The following is a 19,344-nucleotide window of genomic DNA, read 5'->3' on the forward strand; positions in this document are numbered from 1 at the left end:
AATAAAACCAGAAGAAAATAATGTAGCACCAGTGAAAACAAGACTAAATACAGCAGTCTTTAATCACAAAAAACGGAGAGTGGGGCGGAGAAGAAGAAGAAAGAAGGAAGAAAAAAAAATCTGTAGCTTAATATAAGTATGTCTTTATTGTCTTAACTGTCTTTCAGTCACCTCTGCCCTCCTCTCCCTGCTGTTAGTTGCTGTCAAGTCAATTCTGACCCGTAGCAACCCTGTATAGGGTTTCTGAGGAGCAGCTAGTGAGCTTGAACCACTGACCTTGCAGTTCAAAAGGCTTTATCGTGTGGTGCCTCAACCCACAGCACTACACCAGGGTGCCTCTCACACCAGTGAAAAAAAAGCCAACCAAATAGGACACACATCCGCATCTCCCGTATTGGGTTTCTGAGGAGCGGATGGTTAGCTTGAATCATCGACTTTGTAGTTCAAAAGGCTTTGCAATGGCACCTTAACCCATTGTGTTATTCTGGGACGCCTCTCAAACCAGTGAGAAAAAGCTGACCAAATAGTAAGCACATCAGCATCTTCTGTATAGGGTTTCCGAGGTGCAGCTGGTGAGCTTGAACCACCGACCTTGCAGTTCAAAAGGCTTTGCAGTGGCACCTTAACCCACAGCGCCACGCCGGGACGCCTCTCAAACGAGTGAAAAAAAAGCTGACCAAATAGTACGCACATCTGTGTCTCCCATATAGGGTTTTCAAAGAGTGGCTGGTGAGCTTGAACCACTGACCTTGCAGTTCAAAAGAATTTGCAGTGCAGCGCCTTAACCCACAGCACTACACCAGGACTCCTCTTAACCCAGTGAAAAAAGGCCGACCAAATCCATGTCTCAGCTTGGGCTGAGTGTGTGAGTTCCTGGCAGAGGACACCGCCAGCGGTGAGGGTGGATCCTGGCCACTCAGCTAAGCCCCTACCTCTATTCACCCGAATGTAGCTGGGCAAACCATGAGCGCACCTATTACCCGACACAAAAGAAAAAAATAAAATCAGAACCACACAAAATCGGCAAAGTATTCTGTGCACTTTTTTTCCCCCCCAAGGTTCCCGGGGCATGTTTTTGTAGCGTCTCTGCGGCCCCTATTTTGTCCTGCCGCTTGGACTTGCCCAGGATGTGGGCTCAGGCCTCCAAGCCTGGCCGGCCGATTCAAAAGTACACGATTTCCCGCCTCAACTCCAATTTCCATAGGCCTTCAAACCTTTAAACTATTCCTGTATCTGTGGGTCCAAGTTTTGGAGCTCTGTCTTCCCTCTTTTTTGCCTGGAATTCTGAGTTATTGTTGATGGCAACCTTCACTACACCTTCACCCTAACCTCCATCAAGCTCCTCCTCTCTGTTTTTTTTGTTTTGTTTTGTTTTGTTTTTTTCTGATTGTTCCTCTCTCCAGTGAATATTGAGAGATTCTGTATGTTTTTGTATGTTTCCCATTTTTTCAATCATTTTGTCAGTTTGTTTTCTAAATTTTTCCATAGTTTGGACTGTTTCACTTGATTTCATCTGTAATTTACTAGATAATTCTCTCAATCCATTGAAGCTGCATATTTAGTGTTCTGTTAAATTCTTTATGGTTGTTCCAATACCTTTTCTGGTGTTAAATTTTCTAACTCTCTAGTTTGGTCATTGGTTTAAGGTATTGTCTTTTTTCTTTGTGTAAGCTGAAATTGTCAGTTTTTTCTAAGACATTGTGATGTTGTATTTATATTTAATTAATGATTGTGTATTAGTGTTTTCTCAGGTACTCACCATCTGTCTCTGGGTGGATGTGGTAGAGACTGGAAGTGTGAATACAGTTAGTTCTATGTTCACTGTTTGTGTATTGTAGCTCAGGGTGGGTTCACTCATATCTAGGAGCATGAGCATTATGCCAGGTGCCTGACCCAAGTCAAGGCAGAAGATGCACAGGAAGTAGTTCCACTTGCTGCTGGGTTGAAGAGGGCAGGGACTGGTAAAATCTGTGGCCCCTAGGGGGGAAGGGACCAAAAGAGAATTGGACCCCCTTATTATGAACCTCCTGGTGTGGCACTGTAGAATAAGCATTGGACGACAAGGTTGGTTTGAACTACAAGGTTTGCAGTTCAAACTCACTAGCCACTTCTCAGAAACCCTATAGAGGGTTGATATAAATTGGAACCAACTTGATGGAACTTAACAACAATTGCCAAACTCCAGCTGTGTCCTGTTGGACTTGGTCATCTTTGAGTGTGACTTATTCTGTCTACTACATCAGCTAAAGTTCTACTTTCATTCTTTTAAACTATTATATCACACTATGAGTTGGGCTGTGAACTACAAGGTCAGCAGTTCAAAACTACCAGCTGTTCCATGGGAGAAAGATGAGGCTTTCTTCTCTTGTAAAGATTTACAGCCTTGGAAACCCTGTACAGGGTCACTATGAGTCAGAACCAACTCCATGGCACATAAGAACAACAACAAGTAAAATGCACATTTTAGAAGGAAAGTTCTTTAAAATATTTTATCTTTTTCATTGTCAATTTTTGTTTTTCCTTTATACCTACCCACACAGTGCATGTCTAACCACACTATTGAAATAGAAGGTTATTAAGGGCCAGATTATCTATAATGGCTGCATGTCTCTCTCTCTCTTTTTTCTTAATATTCCAGAAATTTATTAAATTTTTGTTTGAATATATATGATAGAAAGATTGGAATTGTTTGCTTATAGTGCCGTTGGTAGAGCTCATGAAGTCACTGAACTGTACAGGGGTGCCAACCTAAAGACATCAGAAAAAGAAATCACAAGTCCAATTGTATGACTGTTATTAGCTTAAAGATTTTGTTGTTGTTAAGTGCCATCGAGTCGGGTCCGACCCATAGCGACCCTGTACAGGGTTTCCGAGGGTGTAAATCTTTACGGGAGTAGAAAGCCTCATCTTTCTCCCGCGGAGCGGCTGGTAGTTTCGAACCGCTGACCTTAAGGTTCGCAGCCCGATTCAGATTTTAGTCCCTAGTAAAATCAGGCCACGTCCTTAAAAATGCTCGATGTGTTAGAGTTGCCATGTGAAAATGGTTGACATTTAGAGGCAAGGCTACCATGGTTAGGTTTGTGTTGTTGTTGTTGTTAGATGCCATTGAGTTGGTACCGACTCATAACAACCTTATGTACAGCAGAACAAAACACTGCCTGATCCTGGGCCAACCTCACTACTGTTGACATGCTTGAGTCCATCAATTCTGCCACTTGACCAATCCATCTCGTTGGGGGTCTTCCTCTTTTTCTCTGACCCTCCACCTTACCAAACATGATATCCTTTTCCGGTGACTGCTCCTCCTGACAATATGTCCAAAGTATGAGAGACAAAGTCTGGCCATCTTGGCTGCACTTCTTCCAAAAGGATCTATTGTTTCATTTGGCAGCCCATGGCACTTTCAATATTCTCCTCCAACACCACAACTCAAATGCATCAATTCTTCTATGTTCTTCCTTATTCACTGTCCAGCTTTTGCATCCATATGAGGGTATTGAAAATACCATGGCTTGAGTCAGGCACACCTTAGTCCTCAAGCTGACATCTTTGCTCTTCAACACTTTAAAAAGGTCCTGTGCAGCAGATTTGCCTAATGCAATATGTCGTTTGATTTCTTGACCGCTGTTTCCATGAATGTTGATTGTTGATCCAAGAAGAATGAAGTCCTTGACAACTTCAACCTTTTGTCCGTTGATAAGAATGTTGTTTATTGGTCAGTGGTGAGGATTTTTGTTTTCTTGACATTGAGATGTAATCCATACTGAAGGCTGTGCTCTTTGATCTTCATCAGTAAATGTTTTAAGTCCTCTTCACTTTCAGCAAGCAAGGTTGTGTCATCAGCATATTGCAGGTTGTTAATGAGTCTTCCTCCTATCCTGATGCCACATTTTTCTTCATATAACCCAGCTTCTCGTATTATTTACTTAGCACAGACATTGAATAACTATGGTGAAAGAATACAACCCTGTCGCACACCTTTCTTAATTTTCAACCAGTCAGTGTTCCCATGTTCTGTTTGGTCCATATACAGATTCCTTAAGAGTTCTGGAATACTCATACTTCGCAATGTTGTCTATAGCTTGTCATGATCCACACAATCGAAAGCCTTTGAGTAGACAATAAAACACAGGTAAACATCTTTCTGATAGTCTCTGCTTTCAGCCAAGGTCCACTGGACATCAGCAATGATATCCCTCATTCCGTGGCCTCTTATGAATCTAGATTGAACCTCTAGAAGTTCGGTTGCAGCAGTTTCTGTATTACCTTTAGTAAACGTTTACTCACATGGGATATCAAAGATGTAGTCCAATGATTTCCACATTCCGTTGGGTCCCCTCTCTTTGGAATGTGCACAAATATGGATCTCTTCCAATCAGTCAGCCAGATAGTTGTCTTCCAAATTTCTTGGCATAGACGAGTGAATGCCTCCTATGCCGCCTCACTTTCTTGAAAGATTTCCATTTTTATTCCATCAATTCCTGGTGCCTTGTTCTTTACCAGTTCCTTCAATGCACCTTGGGCTTTCTCTTTCCGTGTTATTGGCTCTCAATCATATGCTACCTCTTGAAATGGTTGAACATTATTCAATTTGATTTCTGTGTATTCCATCTGGTGAGGTCCATGTGTACAGTTGTCTCTTATGCTGTCTGAAGAAGGTATTTGAAATGAACAAATCAATGATTTTGCAGAATTCTATCATGTGTTCTCCAGCATCATTTCTATCACCAAGGCCATATTTTCCAACTACCGATCCTTCCTCTTTGCTCCCAACCTTTACATTCCAATCATCTGTAATGATCAATACATCTTGATTGTATGTTTGATTGATTTCAGATTGAAGAAGTTGTTAGAATTCTTCTATTTCATCCTCACTGGCTTTACTGCTTAGTGTGTCAATTTGAACAATAATAGTATTAACTGGTCTTCCGTCTAGGCACATGGATATCATCCTATCACAGACAGCATTGTACCTCATGACTGATCTGGATATGTTCTTTTTGACAATGAATGTAACACCATTCCTTTTCAATTTTTCCTTCCCAGCATAGTAAACCATGTGGTCATCAGATTCAAAATGGCCAATACCAGTCCATTTCAGTTCACTAATGCCTAAGACATCGATGTTTATGCATTCCATTTCATTTTTGACAACTTCTAATTTTCTAAGATTCATACGTTGTACATTCCATGCTCCGATTATCAATGGATGTTTACAGCTGTTACTGTTTATTTTGAGTTGTGGCCCATCAGCAAATGAAGGTCCCACGAGCTTTTCTCCCATGGGCTTTACTTCATTCATGTCATCATGGTCAACTCCACTTTGAGGAGGCAGCTCTTCCCCAGTTGCATTTTGAGTGTCTTCCAACCTGAGGGGCTCATTTTCTAGCACTATACCTGACAGTGTTTCTCTGCTATCCATAAGGTTTTCAGTGACTAAATATTTGGAAGTAGTTCATTACTTCTTCCTAGTCTGTCTTCATCTGGAAGCTCATCTGAAACCTGTTCACCATGAGTGATCCTCCTGGTATTTAAAATACCAGTGGCATAGCTTTCAGAATCACAGCAACGCACAAACTAACACAGTACGACAAACTTACAGATGAGTGGTGGGATCTGGTCTGTAGGAACATTTAAATACTTGGAAATAAAAAAAAAAAACCAAAAACATTCAGCTTTAAAGTTTTCAGTACTGGAAAACTTTCAAATCTAGGTTTTATGCAGTTCAGCCAGGAAGGACATTTTTGTGTGCCTTAGATTAAACTCTTTTACCCACAGTTAATCCTTGTGTGATACTGTAGGATAAAGCACCAGACCACTGCGGTCAGTGGGAAAAACTCGCCATCTGCTCTTTGAAAACCCTATACAGGGTTGATATGAGTTGTAAGTGACTTAACGGCACTAACAACAACAATCTTCAGCTTTGGCTTCGATCTCTATGTATATTATCAATGAGTACTCACTGCTGTTGTTTTTTTCATTCAAATCTAAAGTATTCAAAATAGCTGGATCTGAGAGTGCATGCTTAAATGCATTAGAGCCACCCCATCTAAGCTTCCTGATCTTTTCATCAAACACCCAGGCAGTACTCTGAAACAGGCATTCTAGCTGCTCATACCCACAGTATGGCACAGTGGGTTAATGCACTGTACTACAAAGTCAGTCGCAAGGTCAGCAGTTCAAGCTTGCCAGCCACTTCTATGTAGGGTTCTATGGGTTGGAACCAACTCAATGGCACTTAACAACAACAAATCCCTAGTGTATTCTAGTACCTCAGCCAGTAAGGAAGAATGTTGTCAATAGTTTTCGATTTGGTGAACTTGCCTGCACATTTGATTGCTTCCTCTGGAGAAATTCTTCTTTTGTACAAATTGCTCTCCTGTGTCTTTATCACTCTAATGATAACCATACATTCATTCCTGCCAATATAGAAATATGTATTGATAAAATCTACAACTTAGACCCAGGATCCTGAGGTACATGTGGAAGTCCTGCATTGGGTTCTTGCATGACACTTTGATCTGAAAGAACAGAATTTTGTATCAACAGCTCCAGCTGCGTTGCATGTCTCTTAATATCCTGCTGAATAAATAAGCTCAAAAAATAATGAAGTAAAATAATATCTGAAATTTTTATTTAGAAAGCAATAATAATGTTTCTATGTGAAAAATACAGTTCTAAAATTCATCATACTACCTTGGAAATTATGTGGAACTTGAACTTTTTATGTATTTTTTAAATGATCTAACTTTTCAAAGGCTTCCCAAATAGCCTCTTCATGAGTACCTTCATACCCAGGCAATTATTTATAATTTTCTTTCATCCTTTTCTCAACTGTTATCTCTTTCAAGTTAAACAATTTCAACCTTAGAAAGTTCAGAAAAACCAAACATAGTTATATCTTCAATCTGTGAAAATTAATTTAAATTACACTATGCATCTTGGTAAATTATTTACATTCCCTTTTGGTAGGCTCTCAGGCACAAATTATGGATTGGTGTTGGTCGCTTCTCCATCCTTTGTTGTGTCTGTACTTCTTGCATTCTCATCATGTCATTCTCAAATAGTCAGGCATTGGCATCTAATGAGATGTCCTCTTTCCTGAAATTGATTTATTCATCTTCACAAGAAAGGGCCATTCATTTGACATATATTCTACAATAAAATGATGCAAAATTTGAAGAAAGAACAACCTCTACAGTTTGAAATGAAATTGTGATTTCCAGAATATCCTCTATTGTGGTGGGTCCTATCTATATCCTTGTTAAATTTTTGTAATACAAAACAGAGAAGGGAAACTGAGGACCTCTGGAATCCCTGATTTGTGACAACATCCTATGAAATTTAAGATGTTGTTTTTATTAAGTTCCATTGAGTTGGTTTCGACTCCTAGTGACCCTGTATAGGGTTTCCAAGGAGCGGCTGGTGAGTTTGAACCACTGACCTGGCAGTTCAAATCAACTTTGCATTCCAGTGCTTATCCTTTATCACCAAGCATTTTATCCTGTTGTTTACAGAATTTATTAGATACTCGTGTTTAAAAACTGTCTCTCAAAATTATAGCAAATTTATATTACTTGTGACCTTAAGTTAAGTGTTAGCCCTCTGCAGGTTTCAGTTCCCGCATATGTAGAAAGACAGTAATTGTTAGTTCATAGTGTTTTTGTTAGCCTTTCATGAAGTAATCTATATGAAGAAATTTATTTATTTTCAAGAAATTGAGTATTCACGATTATTGTGTAATTTCACGAAATTTTCACAACAGTATATGAAACAATTGTTGTTGTTGTTATGTGCCATGGAGTTGGTTCCAATTCATAGCAACCCTGTACAGGGTTTCCAAGGCTGTAAATCTTTACAGGAGAAGAAAATCTCATCTTTCTCCTGCAGAACAGCTGGTAGCTTCGAATCATGAGATTAGCAGTCTGATTCGTAACCACTAGGCTACCAGAAACTATTAGACTTTCATGAATTTTTTTCCTTTGAATATTTTTAAAGTATATGTTAGTGTCCAAACACTAACACCTGAAAGGACAATATTCACTTATCTTGAGAAATGACCCAAATAATTTTAGCTATTCAATTATCATCATAATAATCAATAGTGGATCCCCTATTAATTTCTAAGTAGAACTTAAAGACCTCCTCTTTCCATGCAGCAATATTGCTACCAGGTTTCATTAAATGAAAGAAGTACATTTAAACATGCTTTCATTTATTCATTTTATTTAAAAAAGGGACACTAAGATGTAACATCTGTCAGCAAGCATGTTGAATTCCCTCTTCTCTGCCTTCATGTTTTCTAAGAATTCTAGATGAAAAGTTCAATCTAAAGTGGGTACAGTAAGGAGATGATGCGGAACATCACAGAAGAAAATACAATAAGTCTTGATAGATAGTACATGTTTTCTGATCATTTAGCCTAATTTTCACATGTTGATGATTTTATTTTTTCAGCGTAGACATTGAATAATTAAAAGTATTGAGAAATTTTCTATGATGGTTTTTCAGAGCTCTCATATCTCCTACATTTTGTACATTTCCTGGCTTCACACAATAAGAATGGATTTTAAATCATCAGAGTGGTTAGCACTATTTGGTAAGTGATCCTTTAGTATAGCAAAGTCTTTCCAACTATGTAAAGCACATTGTTGTTGTTGTTATGTGCCGTGGAGTCGGTTCCGACTCATAGCGACCCTGCACAGGGTTTCCGAGGCTGTTAATCATTATGGGAGCAGAACACCTCATCTTTCTCCCGCGGAGCAGCTGGTAGTTTCGAACTGCTGACCTTGCAGTTCACAGCCCGATTCGTAATCACTACGCTACCAGAGCTCCTTATGTAAAGCACATAGAACCTGCCTAATAGAGAAACTTCAAAAATTGTTAGCTTTTTGGCTATTCTCAGCCAAGTGACACCTATGGAGAGTTTAAAATACTTCAGTGTGATTGGAACAAAGGAAGACGTGTTAAAATGGTAAGGAATGATACTGGAAGACACAGAAGAAAGAAAGAAAGATATCACCAAAGAAAGACATCATGTGAATGTCATGTACAAGAATTGACCTTTATCACAAGGGTAGTGATAAGGCAGCATTTTTTGAGAAACTTTCAGTATCAGTGTGACAAGATTACATTTTGGTTTAGAAAGATCCCTCTAAATAAATTCAGAGGAAGTGAATAGGTGGTATGGAGTTAAAGACTAGAAGTCAGAAGATGAGTAAAAAGGATTTTGCAAAACTCAGGGTGACTTTTGAATAGGGCCTAAATTAAACAGAACGTTAGTGAAGATTAAAAGCAAATGACTTTCCCAGGAACTACACTTAGCATCTCGTAGTGGTTATGAATCAGGCTGCGAACCTTAAGGTCAGCGGTTCGAAACTACCAGCCGCTCCGCGGGAGAAAGATGAGGCTTTCTACTCCCATAAAGATTTACACCCTCGGAAACCCTGTACAGGGTCGCTATGGGTCGGACCCGACTCGATGGCACATAACAACAACAACAACAACAACACTTAGCATCTCAGCATCACTGCCATAGCTTTGAATTGTGTCTGTCAATACTGTATGTCATGTTATTTTAGGTCTGATTTTTTATTGTTTGGTATGATTTGCTGTTTTGGGGTGCTGGGAATGCTCAAAAAAATACCAAAAAAAAAAAGGAAATGAATGATTTGAGGAGCTAGAATCAACAAAAATTTGGATTTAGAATGAAGATAACAGGACGTAGGGATACTACTAGTCCCAAGTGCTGGCAAATAAGTAGTCATTTCTAGAGATGATACACACACCTATGCAAGTAGATGGGCAAGTTTGAGGTAAAAATGTTAAATACTGGACATTTTAATGTAGAGGCATTTATGCAGCACTCAAAATGTCTTTCCTGCCAACTTTGAGACAATAATGAATAGCATCACCGCTAGTAGGCAGAATCATGACCACTCAAGTTGGCCACACCTTAATTTCTTGAATCTGTGACAATGTTATTTTACATGGCAAAGGATTTATAGCCTTGGAAAATTTATGAGGAACTTCTACTGTATCCTAAATGATAACTATGAATTAGAATCCACTTAATGGCAGTGAGATTGTTAAGTCTCAGTCATTTCTATGGCTTTACTTTGACATGCATAAAATGAAAAGCACAGAAACTATTGTTGAATGGATTTAAATGATATGAGATTGAATTGAATGAACTAGGCTATGGTTTGTAGTATTGCCTGGAATCAGTTTGTCTCTCAGAGTATTTTTTGTTTGTTTGTTTATTAAAAAGTGAATTCAGATTTAAGTAGAGCAACTAATTTCACTTCAATCACATTAATGATAAGCCTCTAATTTGATATTGGCTTCACTTTTAACTTTAATCACATTTGCAGTTCTACTTTGACACACATAGGGTTTCCATGACAACTCATTTTATGAATCCCTGGCAGCACAAAAGTTAAGCACCTGACTTTGATATGAAAGGTTGGCTGTTGGAATCCCTAAGATGTGTTAAAAGTTTGAGAATCTACTTCTAAAAGGTTACAGCTACAATTCTACTCTGAAACACTTCAGGTAGCCAAGAGTAAGAACTGAGCAATGACATTTATTATTGTTGTTGTTAATAGCTTCCATCACTCGTATGTCAGTTTGTCATAGTTTGGTGGCTTGCATGTTGCTGTGAGACTGGAAGCTATGCCACCGGTATTTGAGAGCAGGATCAACCATGGTGGACAGGTTTCAGCTGAGCTTCTAGACTAAGACAGACTAAGAAGAAGGAGAACATTTCAAGATCTATCTCAAAGACAGCTGTCTGGCTTTCTGTGCTAAGATAATATACATCGTTGTTGTTGTTGTTATGTGCCGTGGAGTTGGTTCTGACTCATAATGACCCTGTACAGGGTTTCCAAGGCTGTAAATCTTTACAGGAGCAGAAATCCTCATCTTTCTCCCGTGGAACAGCTGGTAGTTTCGAACTGCTGACCTTGAGGTTTGCAGCCCAATTGGTAACCACTATGCTACCATTATCTTATAATATCTTATTATTATATTATTATTATTATTATAAGATAATATACATATGCCTACTTAAATGAATATTTAGTCATTGAAATCTGTATGAATAGCTGTGGAACACTTTCAGATAGCATCATATAACTGAATACTGAAACATGATGAAGAGCACCAGAATATTGTCTGATATAGATCAGGATGATGAGCTCCTCAGTTTTGAAAGCACTCAAAACATGACTGGGAAACAGCTGCCTCCTCAAAGTATAGTTGACCATGATGATGCAAATGGAGTAAAGCTTTCAAGATTTTCATTTGCTGATGGTGCATAACTCAAAATGAGGAGAAACCACTGCAAATATCAATGAATACTCAGAACATGGAAAGAGCAAAGTATGAATTTAGGAAAATTGGAAATTGTCTAAAATGAAATGGAATGCATAAATATCAGTATCCTAGGCATTAGTGAACTGAAATTGAATGATATTAGCCATTTTGAATCTGACAATTACATGGTTTACTATGACAGGAATGACAAATTGAGGAGGAATGCATCTTATTTATCATTAAAAAGAACATTTCAAGATCTATCTCAAAGACAGCTGTCTGGCTTTCTGTGCTAAAATAATATACATACGCCTACAAGGAAGACCAGTTAATACAACTATTATTCAAATTTACCTACCAAGCACAAAAGTCAGTGATGATGAAATTGAAGAATTCTAACAATTTCTTCAATCTGAAATTGATGAAACACACAATCAAGATGTACTGATAATTACTGGTGATTGTTATGCAAATGTTGGAAACAAAGAGGAAGGATCAGTCATTGGAAAATATGGAATGGTGATAAACAATACTTGAAATAAGATAAGAGAATTTTGTAAGATCAATGACTTATTCATTGCAAACACCTTTTATAAACAAGATAAAAAATGACTATACACATGGACCTCACCAGAAGGGATACACAAAAATCAAATTGACTACATCTGTGGAAAGAGACAGTGGAAAAGCTCCATGTCATTAGTCAAAACAAGGCCAGGGGCAGACTGTGGAACAGATGATCAGTTGCTCATAGGTATATACAGACAGAGACTGAATAAAATTAAAACAAGTCACAAGAGTCAAAATATGACCTTGAACATATTCCATCTAAATATAGAAATCCTCTCAAGCAGAAATTTGATGAATAAGACACTAATGACAAAAGACCAGAAGAGTCGTGGGATGACATCAAGAACATCATACAGGAAGAACGTGAAAGTCATTAAGAAGACAAGAAGGAAAAGACCAAAATGGATGTTGCTGTTGTAAGTGCCGTCGAGTCTGTTCCAAACCATAGTGACCCTGTATAGTAGGGTTTCTGTGGAGCAGCTGGTGAACTTGAACCACCGACTTTGCAATTTAAACGGTTTTGCAGTCTGGTGCATTTACCCATAATGGTACACCAGGACTCCAAAATGGATGTTGAGAAGCTGGATTATATGAAAAAGAATGTAGCATCAGGACTGAAGGAAGACTCATTAATCACCTACTGTATTAAGATAATACAACCTTGCTTGCTTAAAGTGAAGATGACTTAAATACTTACTGATGAAGATCAAAGACCACAGATTTTGGTATTGGTTGAATCTTAATGTAAAGAAAACACTCCTCATGACTGGACCAGTAAACAACATCCATATAAATGGAGAAAATATTTAAGTTGTCATAGACTTCATTTTCCTTGTTTCAACCATCAACACTCATAGAAGCAGCAGTCAAGAAAAGAGATAATGTATTGCATTAGGCAAATATGTTCAAAATACCTCTTTAAAGTGTTCAAGAACAAAGATGTCAGTTTGAGGACTAAGGTGTGCCTGGCCCAAGTCATGATATTTTCAGTAACCTCATATGCATGAGAAAATTGGACAATGAATAAAGAAGACTGTATTAGAATTGATACATTTGTATTATGGTGTTGGAATTGTATCATGGACTTCAAAAGAACAAACAAATCTGTGTTGGAAGAAATACAGCCAGAATACTCCTTAGGATCATGGATGGCCAGACTTCATCTGTCATACTTGGGACATATTTATCAGGAAAAGAGCAATCTCTAGAAAAGGACATCATGCTTGGTACAGTGGAGGGTCAGCAAAAAAGAGGAAGACCCCTAATGAGATGTATTGGTACAGTGGCAGCAATTGGCTCAAATGTAGCAAAGATTTGAGGTTTACACAGGTTGGCAGTGCTTAATTCTGTTGTGTATTTGAAGACACTTAACATCAACAATATCAAATATTTAGCTTGTATCTAAATGTGGAGAAGACCAGTGGATTCAGAACATAGAGGTCAGACCTATGAAAAAAGCAGACAAAGAGTTGTGTAAGGATGTTTTATGTCACCCCATACCATCACAGCTGTCACCCTCACCAAATGAAAGAAGTGCCCAATCTTCACAGTTGCCTGCTTTGAAAATCATCATTCTCCATTGCCTCCTTCTTCACATGGAGAATTCACGTTCCGCTTCGAAATTTGGCTTCATGAAGCTTTCCTTATCATGTCTTATCTATTTTAGACAGAAATTCTCTCTCCCTCATGCTTATTGACCGACTAAGAACAAAGAATTGTCCTTAGTACTTTGGTTACTTAATTGCATCCCTACATATCTGTTGTTTCTGTTATGTAAACTTTCTGAATGAAGGAACTTAATCATATTACTGATGTGTATCCATTGCCCATGAAATGACTAATATTTTTACATATTTATGATTTTTTTTTACAGCACATGAAGAAAAAATGAGTCTGTGAAATGAGTTTGCCATGATGCCATGATGTTATTTTTTAATTTCCTAAACAATGGCAGAAGTAATCAGTGAGCCAAAGGACAACCACAAACAAATGTCAGATATTATCTACCTTTGTTGGAATCAGAAAGCATATACGTCTAATCTTACAGAAATAGACGCATCCTGATCTCTAAGGGTGAGGATTTTACAGGAATTAATTCAAGTCTTTCAGAGTATGCACTATATTTGTTTTCCTGCCTAAGGCAAGACCAACTAGTGATTCCATGAATTTAGCAAACTATCTCTCAGTTGAGGGAGAAAGTTCAACTCTAGAGGAATGTCTACAGCCTAAAGGAAAGTTTTACAGATTTGAAGAATGAACCAAAAGGAAAAGCATTATGAGGAACTGTAAGGAAATAAAAAAATGTTTCAAGATGATAAGTGAGAGTAAGAACCAAAGGACAAGCAAATTAGGGTCAAATTCTTTGTCAGTTTTCTGAGGGTTGGGGTCGGGGAGAGGAAGTTGGGAGACACATCACTCAACAAGGAGGAAGAAAGACTTCAGGGAGAGACCTCTGATTTGACGCTCTAATAATGACCCTGTTTCATACTTTAAGGAATTTGCAAATATTACTCCTGGGTTCTTATGTTGTTAACTGTTATCCAGTTGGTTCCAACTCACAGAGCCCCTGTGTAGGGTTTCTGAGGAGCAACTACTAGTGGGTTTGTACTGCTGACCTTGTGGCTAGCAGTACACTGTTTATCCATACCAGGAATCCACTTTTGAGTTGCTGTTGGTAAGTATTTTTGAGTCAGTTATGTGTTACAGTGATCCTGCATAGAAGTGTCTGGTGAACTTGAACTGCTGACCTTACAATTCAAACCAACCTTTCAGTCCAGTGTTTTTCCTATAGCACCACACCAGGACTTGGGTTACAGGGGAAAAAGCTGGCAAAGGATAGTATAGAATAGTTTGTATAGAATACGGTCTATAGAAGAACAAATATATTTTGTAAATATGATTATCTTATTAGATGCATTTTTGTTGTTGTTAAGTGCCATAGAATCAGTTCCAACCCATAGTAACCCAGTATAGGGTTTCTGAGGAGTGGTAGGTGAACTTGAATTACTGACCTTGCAGTTCAAACTGATTTTGCAGTCCAGTGCATTAACCCACAGCACCACAACAGGATTAGATGCATGCCTACATTTCTTTACCTTCTTTTGCCACTAGTCCTTCAGTAAAATATGTTCTAAAGAGTTAAGTATGGCTGTGCCTTGCCAGAGGGAATTAAAGGAATCAACAAGTCCACATTTGACCAAGTTAGTAAAGGACAGTGTGGGCAGACTTCTGTAACTATGGCGAGATATCCAGTGAAGAAACACAAGACTCAGTTGGTGCTCATTCCCCAAATATTGATTTTTCATTCATTGGCATGATTTTATCAAAGGAAATGCAAATGGCCATTTTCATCAAAAGGACTTTGAGTTAAGTTTGGTGTTTTTGCTTTTTGTTTTTTTTACCATTAAACCATAGATGTTCTTAGAATCGGATAAAAAATATAGACCCGATAAAAGAACTATACTCACAAACATAAATTTTCTCTGACAATCTCTTGATACAGATCTATAAACCCATATATGAATCCTGTACTGGAAGTTGACTATGGGTTGTAAGAGAATGTCAAAGCAAGTGCTGCAAAATAGGAATTCCAATATATGGCAATACAAATAATGCAGATACCATCTTCGGGTGTCATTTCTAGAGAAGCCAAACCAGTGAAACACATATATGTATACACATAGAGAGAAGTTTGTTGTTGTTGTTATGTGCTGTGGAGTCAGTTCCGACTCATAGCGACCCTGTACAGGATTTCTGAGGCTGTAAATCTTTACGGGAGCAGAAAGCCTCATCTTTCTCCTGCGGAACAGTTGGTAGTTTCAAACAGCCCAATTCGTAACCACTACGTTACCAGAGCTCCTTAGAGAGAAGTTTATTATCTTACAATTTTAAAGTCCGAAGCCCCTAGGGGAAGAGAGAGAGAATCCCTCCCACATGTCCATTATATTGGGAGCAGCACACATCCCAAGGGAGTATCCCTTTAATTGATCGGCTGCTGTCTGTGTTAGGTTTCAGCACCATGGGAATTCACATCCCAACTGCTAAACCTCTGGGAATCCTGGCCTAGTCAAGTTGACAAAGAAACCTAACCATTACAGTCCACCCTTGTCAACTGGAAACCTATAAACAATACACACAATCTTTAAATAAAGAAAATTGTGAAGTCCAACTTTGCACCTAACATGATATAACTAAAACACATACAACCAAAAACACATTGGCCCCATTTTCATCTTGAATGTCATAAATCAACAAAGCAAAAGTATTTGATGTACACATGCAAAATCAAACAAAAAATATATATTCATTCAAAAAACCAAAGGGCACATTTTATAAATCAGCCTTCTGTCCATAGGCACACAGACTTAGTCCATGGGCCTCATCCATAGCTGCTGTGTCTCTTCAAGCCACTGCTTCTGCTGCCATCTCTGCTGTCATTGCTTTTCCAGACAGGGATCCCACATGCCACTCATGCTCTTCCTTAAAGACAGTTTTGGGATCATCTGTTCCCTCCTTTTAGTTATACATCTTCTACAATTACAATTCTGACAATAACAATCTTACTAACAAATACTCATAATTGAAATCATAAAATACTTTCAGCATCATCTCTCACCCACTTTCACCAGACCTATCTGGAAAAGAGGAAAACTAGTCAGTGGGAATTCTCCTACTGAACAGGAAAATGTAAAAACATTCACTGCCCTCTCTGCCCAGGAATAAAACTAGAATGTTAATCATGCTACTGAGTGGAACCAATCCTCTCCACCCAGAAGTCAAGCTAGAATGTTAATCAGGCTACTGAGCAGAACCAATCCTCTGGTTTCTCTCCTGTCTTCAAACAGGTCAGCAACCTAACCCCTCCCCGATTCTGATCCCATATAAGCCTGCACTGCCCTGTACTCAGGGCTCAGAATCTGGAGAAGTTAGCTCTTCTGAGCCAGCCAGCTTAATAAAGTCTGAAACTACTTCATCTCTCCCAGTGGCCTCGGTTTCTTCGACAATGGATCAAGAGCTGCTGTGACACCCGTGGGCCCAAGGCTGCAGTAACACCCTTGAATCTAAAACTGCCTTCATTTTAAAACATAGCACATCTATGAAAGCTTGTAAGCCAATTACTTCCTGACTTTATTGTTACAGTTGGTAAGTGTTCTCAAGCAAGTCCTTTCTAAGCCATAGTGACCCTGTATAGGGTTTCCAAGGAGAGGCTGGTGAGCTTGAACCACTGCCTTTGCAGTTCAAACCGACTTTGTAGTCCAGCCTGTAGCACCACACCAGGATTCCTGCCTTTATAGCCCACTGCCCCTTTTATTGATAGCCAATGTACGAATCAGGTTGCAAACCTTAAGGTCAGCGGTTCGAAACTACCAGCTGCTCCGAGGGAGAAAGATGAGGCTTTCTACTCCCATAAAGATTTACACCCTCAGAAACCCTGTACAGGGTCGCTATGGGTTGGAACCGACTCGACGGCACTTAACAACAACAACAATGTCTAAATTGCCCATCTCTATGGAGCTCTGGTAGCGTAGTGGTTATGAATCAGGCTGAAAACTCCAAGGACAGCAGTTCTAATCTACCAGCTGTTCCATGGGAGAAAGATGAGGCTTTCTGCTTCCATAAAGATTTACAGCCTCAGAAACTCTGTACAGGGTCGCTATGAGTTGGAACTGACTCCACGACAGATAACAACAACAACAACGTATCTGAGGAAACAAGCGTGCTCTTTAATATGAAGAATATTTCATTTCTATTGGAATTTTGAGCAACTGCATCCTTAAACAAAATTCCAGTCCAACAAATTATAGCAATTGTCATTTGCTGAGAATTTGAAACATTTTTATCTTCAACCATACTGTTCAGCTCAATCTTAGCCACCCAAGTTAGGTCAAATGAGTACCAGAGGCAAGTTTGGGAGTTCCTGCATTTCAAAATTAGCTGCACCTTCACTCTCAGCACAACGCCCTGTAGGCTAGGTCAGTGCCTGTGGGCTGAGAAGTTCACATAACTCCCTAAACTCCAAGCCCACTCCTTTGATCTCAAGGTCAATGGGTGTTAATAGAACATGTCCATACTCAACTCACGTCTTCATTGCTGCATTTTTCACTAATTCACTCATATGTAGACCTAGGTGGTCACCAACAAGCATACAGCTCCAGTTCCCTTTACCTTTCAATCTTAGAAGGAGGTTTTCTCTAGTGGGCCAACTTGTTTTGTGTTATTGTAGTTGTTATGTGCCGTGGCATGGTTTCTGACTCATAGTGATCCGTGTACAGGGATTCCGAGGCTGTAAATCTTTTATGGAAGCAGAAAGCCTTGTCTTTCTCCTGAAGAACAGCTGGTCGTTTCGAACTGCTAACTGTGAGATTAGCAGCCCAATTCATAACACTGTGTATTAATGTGCCAGACTGCAAAGCCATTTGAACTGTAAGGTCGGCAGTTCAATCTCACCAGTCGCTCCTCGGAAACCCTATACAGGGTCGCTATGGGTTGGAACCGACTGGACAACAACAACAACGCTACCAGAGATTCTTGTATTAAAGCCTCTAACACTCAGAATGCCAAACTGCTTTATTCTCTGCTTGAATCTCTAGTCCTTTTAGTAGTTCAGGGTTGGGCTGTGTGTCTATTCAAATGCAAATGTCGCAACTCTGAAGGCTGTGGGTGGGGCTCAGGAGTCCACTTAAAGCCCCACACTCTACAAAAGCTTAAAGCAAAAAATTTTTAAGGCAAATTCTAACTCTTCTTTTTAGCAAATCAAATCAAGTATAGGTTGAAGATGGGTTTACAAGCTCTGTGTAATCATAATTCCCAATATTCCTAGCACACATGTGTGTCAATTTTATAATAATAGGCAGGAGAAACTAATATCCATAAGGTAGTCAGACACACAAACCTTTTGAACACTCAAATTCAATCTTTACTTCTACCTGGGACTAACTCTTTACATATGTATATGAACTTGGGCCTCTGGCAGGGTGGATTCCTGTTGACCCAGGCCTCTAATCAGCTATCCTCTTTAACCTTTTAAAGGTTTACAAATATATATATTTGCTGTTGTTGTTGTTATGTGCCTTGGAGTCGGTCCCAACTCATAGAGACCCTGCGCAGCTCTGGTAGCGTAGTGGTTACCAATCGTGCTGCGAACCTTAAAGCCAGCAGTTCGAAACTACCAGCGGCTCCGCGGGAGAAAGAGGAGGCGTTCTGCTCCCGTAAAGATTTACAGCCTCAGAAACCTCGTACGGGGTCTCTATGGGTCGGAACCGACTCGACGGCACTTAACAACAACAATTCTTTATGGAAGCAGAAAGCCTCATCTTTCTCCCGCAGAACAGCTGGTAGTTTCAAACTGCTGACCTTGCGGCTCGCAGCCAGATTCGTAACCACTACGCTACCAGAGTGCTCTCGCTCGCTCTCTGTCTCTCTGTCTCTCTCTCTGTCTCTCTCTCTCTCTGTCTCTCT

The sequence above is a fragment of the Chrysochloris asiatica genome, unplaced genomic scaffold (genome assembly GCF_000296735.1).
Source record: "Chrysochloris asiatica unplaced genomic scaffold, ChrAsi1.0 scaffold00317, whole genome shotgun sequence".
Taxonomy (NCBI): domain Eukaryota; kingdom Metazoa; phylum Chordata; class Mammalia; order Afrosoricida; family Chrysochloridae; genus Chrysochloris; species Chrysochloris asiatica.